General features: G+C 33.6%; 1 long non-coding RNA gene and 1 pseudogene across 1 annotated transcript; one reads left to right on the forward strand and one right to left on the reverse strand.

The window, feature by feature from the left end:
• Nucleotides 1–241: 241 nt before the first annotated feature.
• LOC113494353 lies at nt 242–980 on the reverse strand. The gene is made up of 2 exons (XR_003400648.1): nt 811–980; nt 242–522 (listed from the first exon to the last, which is right to left on the reverse strand). It is a non-coding gene; the product is annotated as an uncharacterized LOC113494353 (long non-coding RNA).
• A 7,555-nt stretch (nt 981–8,535) lies between these two features.
• LOC113493898 overlaps nt 8,536–12,064 on the forward strand; it is a 10,808-nt pseudogene continuing 7,279 nt past the window's right edge.

A 12,064-nucleotide genomic window follows, 5' to 3' on the forward strand; every position in this document is an offset into this window, starting at 1 on the left:
AAAACCTTCCTTCGGTACGACTTAGGCAACCGGTTGCCTTAATCGTACCACCCATAGCCTAAGTCGTACTTAGAGTAAACATATATCTTTCCAACTAGAATTCTAAGGACAATTAAAAAACTGCGTAGACTTATATGCTACGAGACCAGTTTCAGTCTTACTTATAAATATAACAATAAAAAAACGTTAGTAGTAGTTTCGTAATAATGAGTACCTTTGGGAAATAAAACTATCATTTTTAAAATGCATATATCACAAATGTAATTTTTAGTTTTAATTTCGAGATCTGCACATAAATCATGTACCCATCCTTTGCATTTAATACATAGGGTCATATTTTCTTTGCGATCTTGTTTAGTGTTGTTAGTTTGCACAACCAATTTTCTTTAGCATCTACTTTCTTATTTTTGTTAGATTTTCTGTCTATCTTTCTTTTTTTATTTGTGAATTGTGTTCCTTTTTGTGTTCATCTATGTCATCTTGCTTCCAAGAGTTATAAATTTTCTTTGCCATATTGATCACCTAAAGGAAAAAAAAAATAGCAAAAAATATCTCTGTAACACCTAAGTCGTACCGGTACGAATTAGGAAGTTTATGCAGGTACGAGTTAGGCAGCGGGGTGTACAAAGTTAAAAACCAAAATTAAAAACATAACCTAGAAACCGTTTACCATTTAACCTAGCCCATATCAACCAGAAAACACTATAAAAACAGACATGAATCAAAAAAATATTCGTTTCAACACAATCTTTTGTGAAATTGCTTATGAATGACGTAAAAAAATTAGTGAAAACTGTGCAAAAAACTTACTTTTTCATTTTTTTTTGATCGCGAATTCCGGCAAGCCGCCGCGTGTTGCTGTTTACCCGTGGTACTTAGTAGAACCATATTGCACTGTTAGATGCCACCTTTTCATGACGGGTGCGCAGATATCGACGTGGTACGACTTAAGCGCTGGTACGACTAAAGGTACTTTACCCTACATATTTAGGACCAGTTTCATTTAATAACAGATGGAAATTTTTGACTAATAACTGAAATAGATGACAATTGAAGGAAAGATCTCTAAGCATACACTTATGGTAGCATATCGCATAATTTAACCTATCACCAATTTTGTTTTATTTGTTTTTTTTTAATAACCATTTCCGCCGAGGAAGCGGTAGTGTCAGACTTTTTCAGTCCAAACGACCGTGCCACGTCTCCCCGCGCATCGCCGTCAGTGCGTGGCAATGCACAGCAATTCACCACGTAACAATTCAATATAACGCCGATTTTATCAAATTAACACCTAAAAACAGAATTAAATTTCAGTTTTAATTGCTTTAGTGCTTTATAAAAAGAAAATTAGATACAAATGCAGGGAGTCCACATAGGAACAGGTGGTAACAGCTTGGTACTACATCCAGTCAAAGATATATTCAAACAAATGAGGTTCTTATCTATTTTAAAGTCCACACAATAGCTGTAAATGTAATTCACTCCTCGCATAATAACACTAGTCCAAAACATTATGCATATTCTTTAACGCCGGCATTTTAAAGTGACTCATAATTTTCTATCTTCACGAATGTTTTGCCGCGACGTATTACAGATCATGATTCACCAGCTATTCCGAATAGACGACACTTAACGTATCGTAAAGAATTTTAAACAAAAAAGAGGAAGAACTATTTTGATGCATTGAAAAACTGGACTTAATTAGTTAAGTTTTAAGGCTTAACTTGCATTGTAGGCGAATTACCTGTGCTGAAAGGTTACTCTTTAACGGTTACTCTTTATATTAACATGTAAAAGTTTTGCACTGAAAAAAAAATCATTTATTCACGATTCCCGATGACTTAAAAAAGTTTGCTGATTCTGGAAAATCCTGGATGTGAGAGGCTGGGTGTTGTGGATGTAATTAATGAGACTGTTGTGGCTGCCCTAGCCTTCACAACCTGTTCTGGTTGACACAGTATCCTGTAGTAAGACCAGTTTTCATGTGTACTTTTGGTATTATTCTGACTTGCCAGCAACTAACGTCCTCTTATCGAATGGTTTGGTACAATCTTATATCAAAGTTTAGCCCCCGTAGGCCTCTAATTTAACTTTATCTACACTCTCTTGAAAAATACTTTGGTATACTGGTTTTGTCACGCTGTTTTCCTTCACTGGTTAGACAAGTGAAAATTACTTTGACATATTATGCATATAGATTCGGAAAGACGTTATTTCGCACCCCGATTTGTGTCTTCAACCTTCGGTTTGGTAGTCCAACAATTATATCAGTAAACTATTTATCTAATACTAGCTGTCGCCCGCGACTTCGTCCCCGTGGGTAGAAGACAATATAGGTTATGATTTATACCTGCCCTGTTTTTTTCACATTTCCTCGATGAATGGTCTATTCAACACAAAAATAATTTTTCAATTTGGACCAGTAGTTCCTGAGATTAGCGCGTTCAAACAAACAAACAAACTCTTCAACTTTATACTATATTAGTATAGATTCTCACTATCTTAGTAAAACCGCCAGTTTCATACCAGAGTACTATTCTAAAGGACAAATATAAAAGCTTTTCTTTAATTAAAGCTCGCTTTGAGTTTTCGTTTCTCTATTATTCTGGACGTCCATTGTTTTGAAAGAAGTCTTATCGTAACTACAGTCTTAAATATACTGTCATAGACTAAAAACAAGATTATTCTAGTTCTATGTGCCTAGATGATTAAATTTGTCGAGTGGATGTTAGAATTAATTAGGTATTAAGCGGTTTTTTTCATATATGCATGTATAGATGATATGTATGTATAGATATATATAAAATGTAACCTAATATTAAAATATCTGCCATATTTACATACATCTTTAAGTAAACCGTGATAGAATAGTGTTTTTTATCTTTGTTTTGACTATGGACCTTGGACCTAGCACATTGGTTTAGATTTGTCAGATCTTTTTATAAGTATGCAATATGAGCCTAGTCAGCTGTCTGTGAGACCCGTTAGCAAAAGGATCCAAGTATCAATATAATATATAATCAATTATGATCTGAAAAACTACTTTCTAAAAGCTGCTTATAAATTATAAGCAAAATACAAAAATCAACCATTGATGCTTTGAAATGATAATTCTCTATTGCAAACGCCATCGGCTCCATGTCTTAATTACACATTACCGTACTTAACCCTTGAAACATTCGCAATATAGCTATTGATTCCGTACCCAAGGTCAGGGGTGCATAAATAATTGGCACACGTAGTAAACTATGTATAAATATGTAATTGTGAGAGTTAACATAAATATTACAATGGTTCAACCTTGAAAATGGTAATGGTAAAAGTAGCTTGAAAAGTACAGTCAAATTAAATTAAATAGTTCATTCTGTAAAAAATGTATTCAATGTTAAGTTTTTAATGATCATGAAAATGAGATTTACATGTCTCATGTTTTTACACTAAATATATTTTTCAAAACATGTCGAATTAATTTTAAACTCGCTGGAGACAATTTTCTAACTGGCTACCCTAAAAAGAAAAGTCGAAACATATTCAGGGGTACTTCAAGTAATATACCATGCAACCTCCTCTTCTTTTGAACTTGGTTCAATTTTTTTTATAGTGACTATAATGAGGATGATTCATTATTAAAAGTTCGACTCGCTACACCGAGGCCGCGTTTTCTCATGATTAAGGACTCCGGTTCGGTCCTAAACTAGTCATGCAATCCCTATAAAGACGCGCGTTTGCATCGTAATAACGGTTCAAAATAATCTAAGCATAGTCGTATTTGAATAGCTGATACTAGTTTTAAGTGGTACAGATTTTTTTTATGTTTTATCATAGTCCAAAAGTATTTAAAACTCTATTTTTTGCAGCACATATCATGCATATCTCACTTCCATCTCTAGTTAAACTAATTGTGACAATGAGTGCGCGCGCGAAGTGTCTGTCAATGTCATAAAGTGTCATGGCGGCTTATCAATCACTTGAGGACATGTGACTGTGTCCTGATTGGTCATTGATGGATGCCCTTGCTCCCTTGTGATATTCAGCCCTCGTTTTTAATGTAACCTTTTAAGAAGTATATTATAAACTAGCTGTTGCCCGCGACTTCGTCCGCGTGGTTAGAAGATATAAGTAATGATTTATACCTGCCCTATTTTTTCCACATTTTTAATTGTATCTTCACTCCTATCAGTCGCAGATGGTATATAGCCTATAACCTTCCTCGATGAATGTTCTATTCAACACCAAATGAATTTTTCAATTCCTGAGATTAGCGCGTTCAAACAAACAAACTCTTCTGCATTATATATTAGTATAGATTGTACTGAATCTCGGTTTGGCAGCAATTTGCCAAACCGAATCTTAAATTGATAAAATCTTCAGTCAAAAAATGCTTGAAGGGAAAATGTGCATGCATTCAAGCATTTTCTGTCAACGCCTACGATTGTCGAAATGTCACTTGTCTTATGTTGCTAATCTTGTTTCGGCAAAGTACATACGTGGTTCTTACTATACAATATTTTAGGTAATTAGAATATAAAAACCATAGTCTTACCAAAAACAATCTGTTGAGTATGTTGTGAAGATATTTGCAACAAAAAATATATATGTTTTTGATCAAGCCCTAAACTAACTTTTTTACAAAACAAAGCCGCGATATTTACTTCTAAAATGCCCACAATATTTGGGCGAACACTTACAGTCATTTCGCGTACACATCACACATAATATATCAAAATAAGATGTATTACCGACGCGGCGACGTGCTAACTCTTACAACACGTAGAGATCTTGATTAAGACTGTATATTAGCCGTTGATCTTAATTATAAAGGCCAAGCTGTGGACATAAAAGAATGATACAACGTTATTATAATCTCAAGAACATATTCTTATTATATACTTGCTGTTGCCCACGGCTCCATCCACGCAACATAAAATCAAGATAAAGCTATCTAGGAAATAAACTATCTGATTTTCGAGTATCGACCAAGTCCTTTCACTAGTTTTTGCGCGAAAAGCCTTTTTTTTCTTTTAAGAAAAGGAACCCCTACAGTTAATACTTGTGTGGGGGTTTCGCAAACAGTCATTCATAAGCACAAAGACACCCAGACTTAGGACACGCATTCATGTTTCTTTAAATTGTCAAAACTTTTTAATTACGAACTGATTGTCAAGAAATAATCAGAACTGGTTCCATAAAGAGAAAAAAATGTAAATGCATCAGCATTAAATTACATTTGGATTATATCTAAGTATAGACTAGGCAGAGACACGAAGACCATTAATATTAGTCATTAATGGACGATCACGATAGTATTAAACATTAAGTACAGTAATTAAAACGTGCGTACATTCAGCCAAAACAACGCATAGTCTATGATTTCATGATATTACTTCAAAAAAAGTATTAATTTTCGTCATAAAGCAGCCACATATTTTAATCCGCCATTAAACTCCACATTTAAAATTCTGGTAAGCGCGCGTAATTACTCTGTATACGTGCGCTAAAATATCTATTAAATATGCCATTTATTATTCTAAGAATTAACCAATAGCCATCACTGAGGCGTGTGACGAGTTCTTTACGAGTATTATGAAGGCCGGCCCGCGTACCGATATAAAAATAAATATAATGTTAAAATATTCTCTATGACGCGGTGGAACGTGCGCGCCTGTGTCCTGTCCGAATTAAAAAGTTGGTTTTCCCGCCAATCAATTATATTTGTGCAAATGAAGAATAAGTGTTCGAATTTGGAATGCAAAATATGCAAATATGTTTATTCCGAATAAAGTTTGGACATTCTGCCACAGCTGTCAAATTGGGATTAGGCTTGTTAAATTCTTGCTTTTCTTTGAAAATATTTATTTAATTTATCATGAGTTACGAATAAATCGTTAAAAAGGTCAGATAATACGTAGGTAAGGCAGCAGTGCATAAAAAGTTACTCGTGCGGACATGATTCTAAACGTGGATTTCAGTTTAATGCTTTTGAGTGAATCTTGAAATATTATTTGTATAAAGTGCGAAGTTACTCATACGTATAAAATATACGTAAACTAGTAGATTTATAAATTTTCAAAAAGGCTAAATCTATCGTCACTGACAATTGATTTTCAGAAAGACAGGAAATCAAACCTCTTTCTATTTGTAATCAAAACACATAAAAAAATAGTTTGACGCATGCGCACATCCACGATGACAAGAATTGCATGGGCGTACCCAGGCATAGCTATAATTAATCTCCTCAAACACGTGGAAATATTGTTTTATTGTTGACAGCTTTGGGAGTAACGACCCGCTATTATTTCTTCTCGACTGGTCTGTGATAGATTTCAATTGTTTTTATACGCACTTTTTAAATGACGTATTTGTGCTGTCAAACTGTTGTGTGAGGTTACGTTTCCGTCAGGATGCGTGGGTAGAAAAGTATTTTATAAAGAACGAATGGAACTATTTCTTTTATTGTAGCCTTTTTTTCTATTCTGCCTTTTTCCCGGAAGGGAAATCATCAAATATCCCGCTTTGGGTTGAGCGGGAGTGTCAAACTTCTACTGACTAAAACCTAACCATATTCCTTTATTTATCAGGTCCATGGTAACCGTTTTGGACAATCCCGCTAGTTTACCCTAGCCTTCAAGACGCTTTTCAGAATGAATCAATCCTATTAATTTTAAAGATTCATTGCTTGCATCCCTAATCGTATCCTTATTTACCATTTTTTATTTTAAGGCCTAAGTGCAAAATGCTTGATGTTATAGCGCCTAAAATCTCTAAAAGGCCCAAAAGAATCTCCTATATTTTCTTCCGTAAGACCGTCCAAAGAAAATATTCAACTTTGAAGACTCCGTAGCTAACCTCAATCATATCTTGATGGATGGATGGAAGATTGGACATTTACCATCCGATAATGCTTCAAACACCAGTCTTATTAAACACTAGCATTTGCCCGCGACTTCGTTCACGTGGTTGGAAGATATAAGTTATGATACCTTGGGCTACAATATCGTAATTTTCTTACGGAACCCTAATATTTTTGAAATAAATTATAGCCTATGTTCAGCGGGGATAATGTATCTTCTCAACAGTGAAAGTTTTTTTTTAAATCAGACCAGTAGTTTCGAATCCTATTCGTGTCAAACAAACAAACAAACAATCAAATATTTCCTCTTTATAATATTATTATAGAGAACAGATTAAACAAGAATTTGATAGCTAAAAAGAATAACAATAGCTCAGCTAATCAATAGCTTGACCAGCTTGCTTTGTGATCAAAGTATTCGACAATACCTACAAATGAAACAAGCCTAAACTCGATTTTGTAATGTTTTTGTTTAGCGCAGCTCCTATCGCCATCTTTGTTATGTTGTTGTTTAGCGCAGCTCCTATCGCCATCTTTGTTCTTATATTATTGCATTGCCACGCAGTATACATACGCATGAAAAATTTCAACACTGTTGGGAATCGGAAGTGTTTTATATTTAACTTGAAATCTTGCATGTAGAACCATAAATAAACCGATTACCGCCAAAAGAAGAATAAATTGAAGCTTAAATAATATTACCTTTTAGAATTACTACCAGTATAGCTACCAATTACTACCACTCTTCAGCAATAAAGCTGAAGAGTTTGTTTGTTTGTTTGAACGCGCTAATCTCAGGAACTACTCGTTCAAATTGAAAAATTCTTTTTGTGTTAAATAGACCATTCATCGAGGAAGGTTTTAGGCTATATACCATCACGCTGCGACTTATAGGAGCGAAGATATAATGGAAAATTTTCTAACCACGCGGATGTAGTCGCGGGCAACAGCTAGTGCTTACATAAATCCATAAAATGTCCCCGTTTTCCCTGAGCGTAGGCAGAAAGTTCACTGAAAATATGCTTTAGCTCTTTGCATTGCACTTTACTGAGACACGTGAGGCCGATACTGAAAATATTCTTACAAAGGTTTCTCGAGTAACTGTAATAAGGTAGGAAAATATTTTGTTCCGCATCAAAAAGCACCAGTTGCGATGTGGAAATGTATACTAAGTAATGTATGCTGAAAAGGTGACTTTTAAAAAAGTATTAGTTTTTTTATACTTATTTAAAAAAAAACCACTGTTAATTCCTATTCTTTACCCAAAAAAAATGGCTTATAAATTTATTAACAAATACGAATTTCTTTTCTGTATAAAATCCTCTCAAAATGGTGCCTCTAATTCAACACTGTGACTGACAGACTGTGTGGTCAAATGACACGACACTTTTTGCCTCAAGCTTAAAACTCAAATAAATAAACACGTTATCTTAAAAAAAGGTCAACAGCTTTCGCTAATATCTACAAAAACATGTTTATAATATGTTTATCTCATAGCTCTAATCTTCAAGGTGTCTAGAGGATTTTCCTCGGTCATTTTAACAATAATCTCTTACAACAATGGCGGATGAACGTAAAATACAAACGTCAAGCTGTTTGCTGGCCGTTTGCAAATTACCGGAGCGCCGCGCTTCTATTAAAAATGTTTTTGACGTTTAAGATGGCGGGAAATTATATTCAGGAAAATGGAGGACGTAGAGAAGGATCGTTTAGTAAAATAACAAGCGATAATTAATCAATATTTTTGTAATTAAGGTATATTAGATTGATAATTTAATTGGCACAGAGAGCTAGTTAATTCTATTAAAATAAAATTAAAATCATCAATCTTCGACAAAATTTATGGGACCAAATGACAGCTATTTTAGGTTAAATGAAAAAAACAAAACAGTTTCGGCTAACCCAGTCCCAAGTTCTGGGGTAACAAACATAAACAATACAGACGGATTGAGGACCTCCTCATTTTTGAAGTCGGTTGAAAAGGTTTTAATACACAATACATAATAATCTTATTAAACCTTAGACAGCCCTGCAATATACATACATTAATCTTTTTATAGTACATAGGTACTTCTTTCAAAAGATCATTGTTTTCAAACGATATTTCTGTTGTAGGCAATAGTAAACGAAATCCTATATCTAATGACTATTAGTTAGATCATCTGTTGTAGCGTACTTAGAATGTAAACAAGACGTTTAAAAAAAATGGCGTCAAATTTTGGCGCGCAGCCAGAGACAACGCAGATGATTCAATGCAAGGTATTCGTTGGTCTGCCTGAATTAATAGACACTTTAAATATGAGGACGTGTCGAGTTTTAATGTGTTCGAAATTATTATTTATTATACCTTAATGGTTACACAGCGTATTAATAAATTGGAATAATAAATAGCAGTTCTCTATCGTGTACCTAATACATGGTTTTGATTCGCTAATTATTCAGTTATGGGGTTCGACATTTTATGAAAAAGATGACACGAATTCCGTCATAAAAAATAATTCTAAATAAATTTTAAAGTAAAATCCTGCAATTTAAATAAAATATTCTCAATAACTTTACACGTCCTTACTCAATCTAAACATAAAAGCAAGCCCGCCATCGATCTGACCATAGACTGCAAACGAAACAGCGAACAATTCCACGCCAGTTAAATACAATGTAGAAGCAAAGACAAAGAGTGACGTCACAAGTGCGTCACACAATATGTAGGTCACCACAGAGTTACACAGAATGGACGCGGCACTTTGAATCACAATGCTTGCTTCGTCACAGAACGAGCGATTTTTCTTCAGTTTTCATAGTTGTTTATGAGAAATAGAATTTGTAATTACGTATTTATGTTGGTGGTTTTGAAAATGGAATGTTATATAATTTTGTTCTCGATGAGTAGTTATCATTAGATTTTAATTAATTAAATGTATATTATATTCTTTAAAACTATGATCATCATATGTTATTCTCATAACTTAGACTTTACATGGGTCTAGATACTGATATACCCCTTGTAGATACAACCTTTGCTTATCTAGAATAGAACGAATTTATTTTTGAAATGTCGAACATTTAATCGTCTAAAGTAAAACTAGTGTAAATATAATTGTTATTTGCATATCTTATCTTGTAAAGAAATTGAAATAGTAATCAGTACTTGAATTTTCTTTTTTTTGAAAGATGCTTTACCAAACAGCTATCAAGAGGCCAGCATAAAGTACACACTACAGCATAGTGATCTTTTGGCCGAATTGACCACAATTCTTAAGATCCAAAATGACCCCTCAAAAACTTTTTTTGGACGCCATTCTGGAAATAATTTTCACTATATCCACAACATATTCAACAATACAACCAGTACCGACCATAAACGGCCATCACTCATCTAAATAATAAAGTGCCACTTAAGTGACGCACGCGCAGTCCTTGCTACTCTGTAGTAAATTGTCTATGATTTGAAATAGACGCTGGGCGTACATAATTATGTCACCATGACAATTTAATAGTTGCGTTATGAAATATGAAGTATTATATCTATAACTAGCTGTTGCCCGCGACTTCGTCTGCGTGGTTAGAAGATATAAGTTATGACTTTTTCTTCGCTCCTATTGGTCGCAGCGTGATGATATATAGCCTAAAACCTCCCTCGATTAATGGTATATTCAACACAAAAATATTTTTTCAATTTGAACCAGTAGTTCCTGAGATTAGCGCGTTCAAACACACAAACAAACAATTAGTATATACATAGTATATATATAGTACAATTAGTATATAGATGCCAACGATATCTTCGCTACGTTTCATCGATTTTTAATTTTTCGCGCGGAGATTTTAATATTACGATAACTCATTACCTATTAACTTTTTTAGCGTAGTGTAAAAGGCAATTTTGTTCTATATTACATGCATAATATATTTAACTTATTTATTTGGATAAGGATTAATACTGTATTGTTAAAAAGAGGTTCGTAAATAACCCATAATTTTACTGTATTAAGAAAACACATAAAAATGGTTATTGTGGGTTATCCTTGGAAGATAGACATATACCACCTCGGACTTTTTTGTAGATCTATTAAAGAGGTACAAACCCGCCATACATTGTTTTGTTGTAACTCAAAAGGTTTTGGCAGCGTTTTCGATGAAAGCTCTCGAATGGCTTAATTTTTTCCGACATGTTTAACTAATATCGTTGTAATATCGTCAGTTTACACAAAACCTAAACTTATTATACACTAAAACCTTCCTCAAGAATTGCTCTATCTATTGTTGAAAACCGCATAAAAATCCGTTCAGTACTTTTCTAGTTTATCGCGAACAGACAGACAGACAGACAGACAGACAGACGCGGCGGGGGACTTTGTTTTATAATATGTAAGGATAGGGTCGTTATTGAAAAGAGATGGCGTTATATGATGGGAAAGTTTTGTCTCTGTCTATCATTGGATTAAGATTGTTTGATCATATGTTTTTTGTAGATAATTACTGCGATGATGAATAAATTAATGTCTTGTCTTAATAATTATAATGATAGATTAATCTTATCTTTAATGAAACTGTTGATAGGTACTATAGTTTTAAAATTGGCAACTGTTTTTGATGTCTCCTTAAATTGAATTAGGGTCTACATAAGTCGTAAGGAATTGCAATAGGTTCTATAATAAAAAGCCTTTGCAAATACAGGATTGTCATAGCGCTTTAAATTATTGAATTTAGATCTAGTGACTCTAGTTACGCAGTTTTAAAATGTCACTCTCATGGAAAAGAACCATAGGCTACGTTTTGAAATAAAAATAGCTTTAATGAATTGTTTCTTTATAGGATATTTAATAAATCTCATCAGCAAATACAGAGCCCAACAAAACATTCAACAAAACATTAGCCCAACTAGTAACATGAAGAGATTTACAAGAATATTCATTTTAAAAACAAAATCATACAAACTACTTCAAATGTCTACTGAACCAAACTTGATGAAATTATGGGACCAAATGACAGCTACTCCACGTTTAATAAAAATCAACAAAATCAGTTTATCCAGTCCGAAATTCTGAGGTGACAAAACATGAATGAACTTTTTGCTTTCGATATAATAATACAAGTTTTTTTAACCTGTTATTTTTGTAAAAACGAAAGCAATAAACCATTAATTCATTAATTAATTCAAATGCTCCTTTTTTAAATCCATTGTTAATTCACTAAGTCGGTTAGTGCCCAGCT

This window comes from Trichoplusia ni, chromosome 5 (assembly GCF_003590095.1).
Source record: "Trichoplusia ni isolate ovarian cell line Hi5 chromosome 5, tn1, whole genome shotgun sequence".
In the NCBI taxonomy this organism is placed as follows: Eukaryota; Metazoa; Arthropoda; class Insecta; order Lepidoptera; family Noctuidae; genus Trichoplusia; species Trichoplusia ni.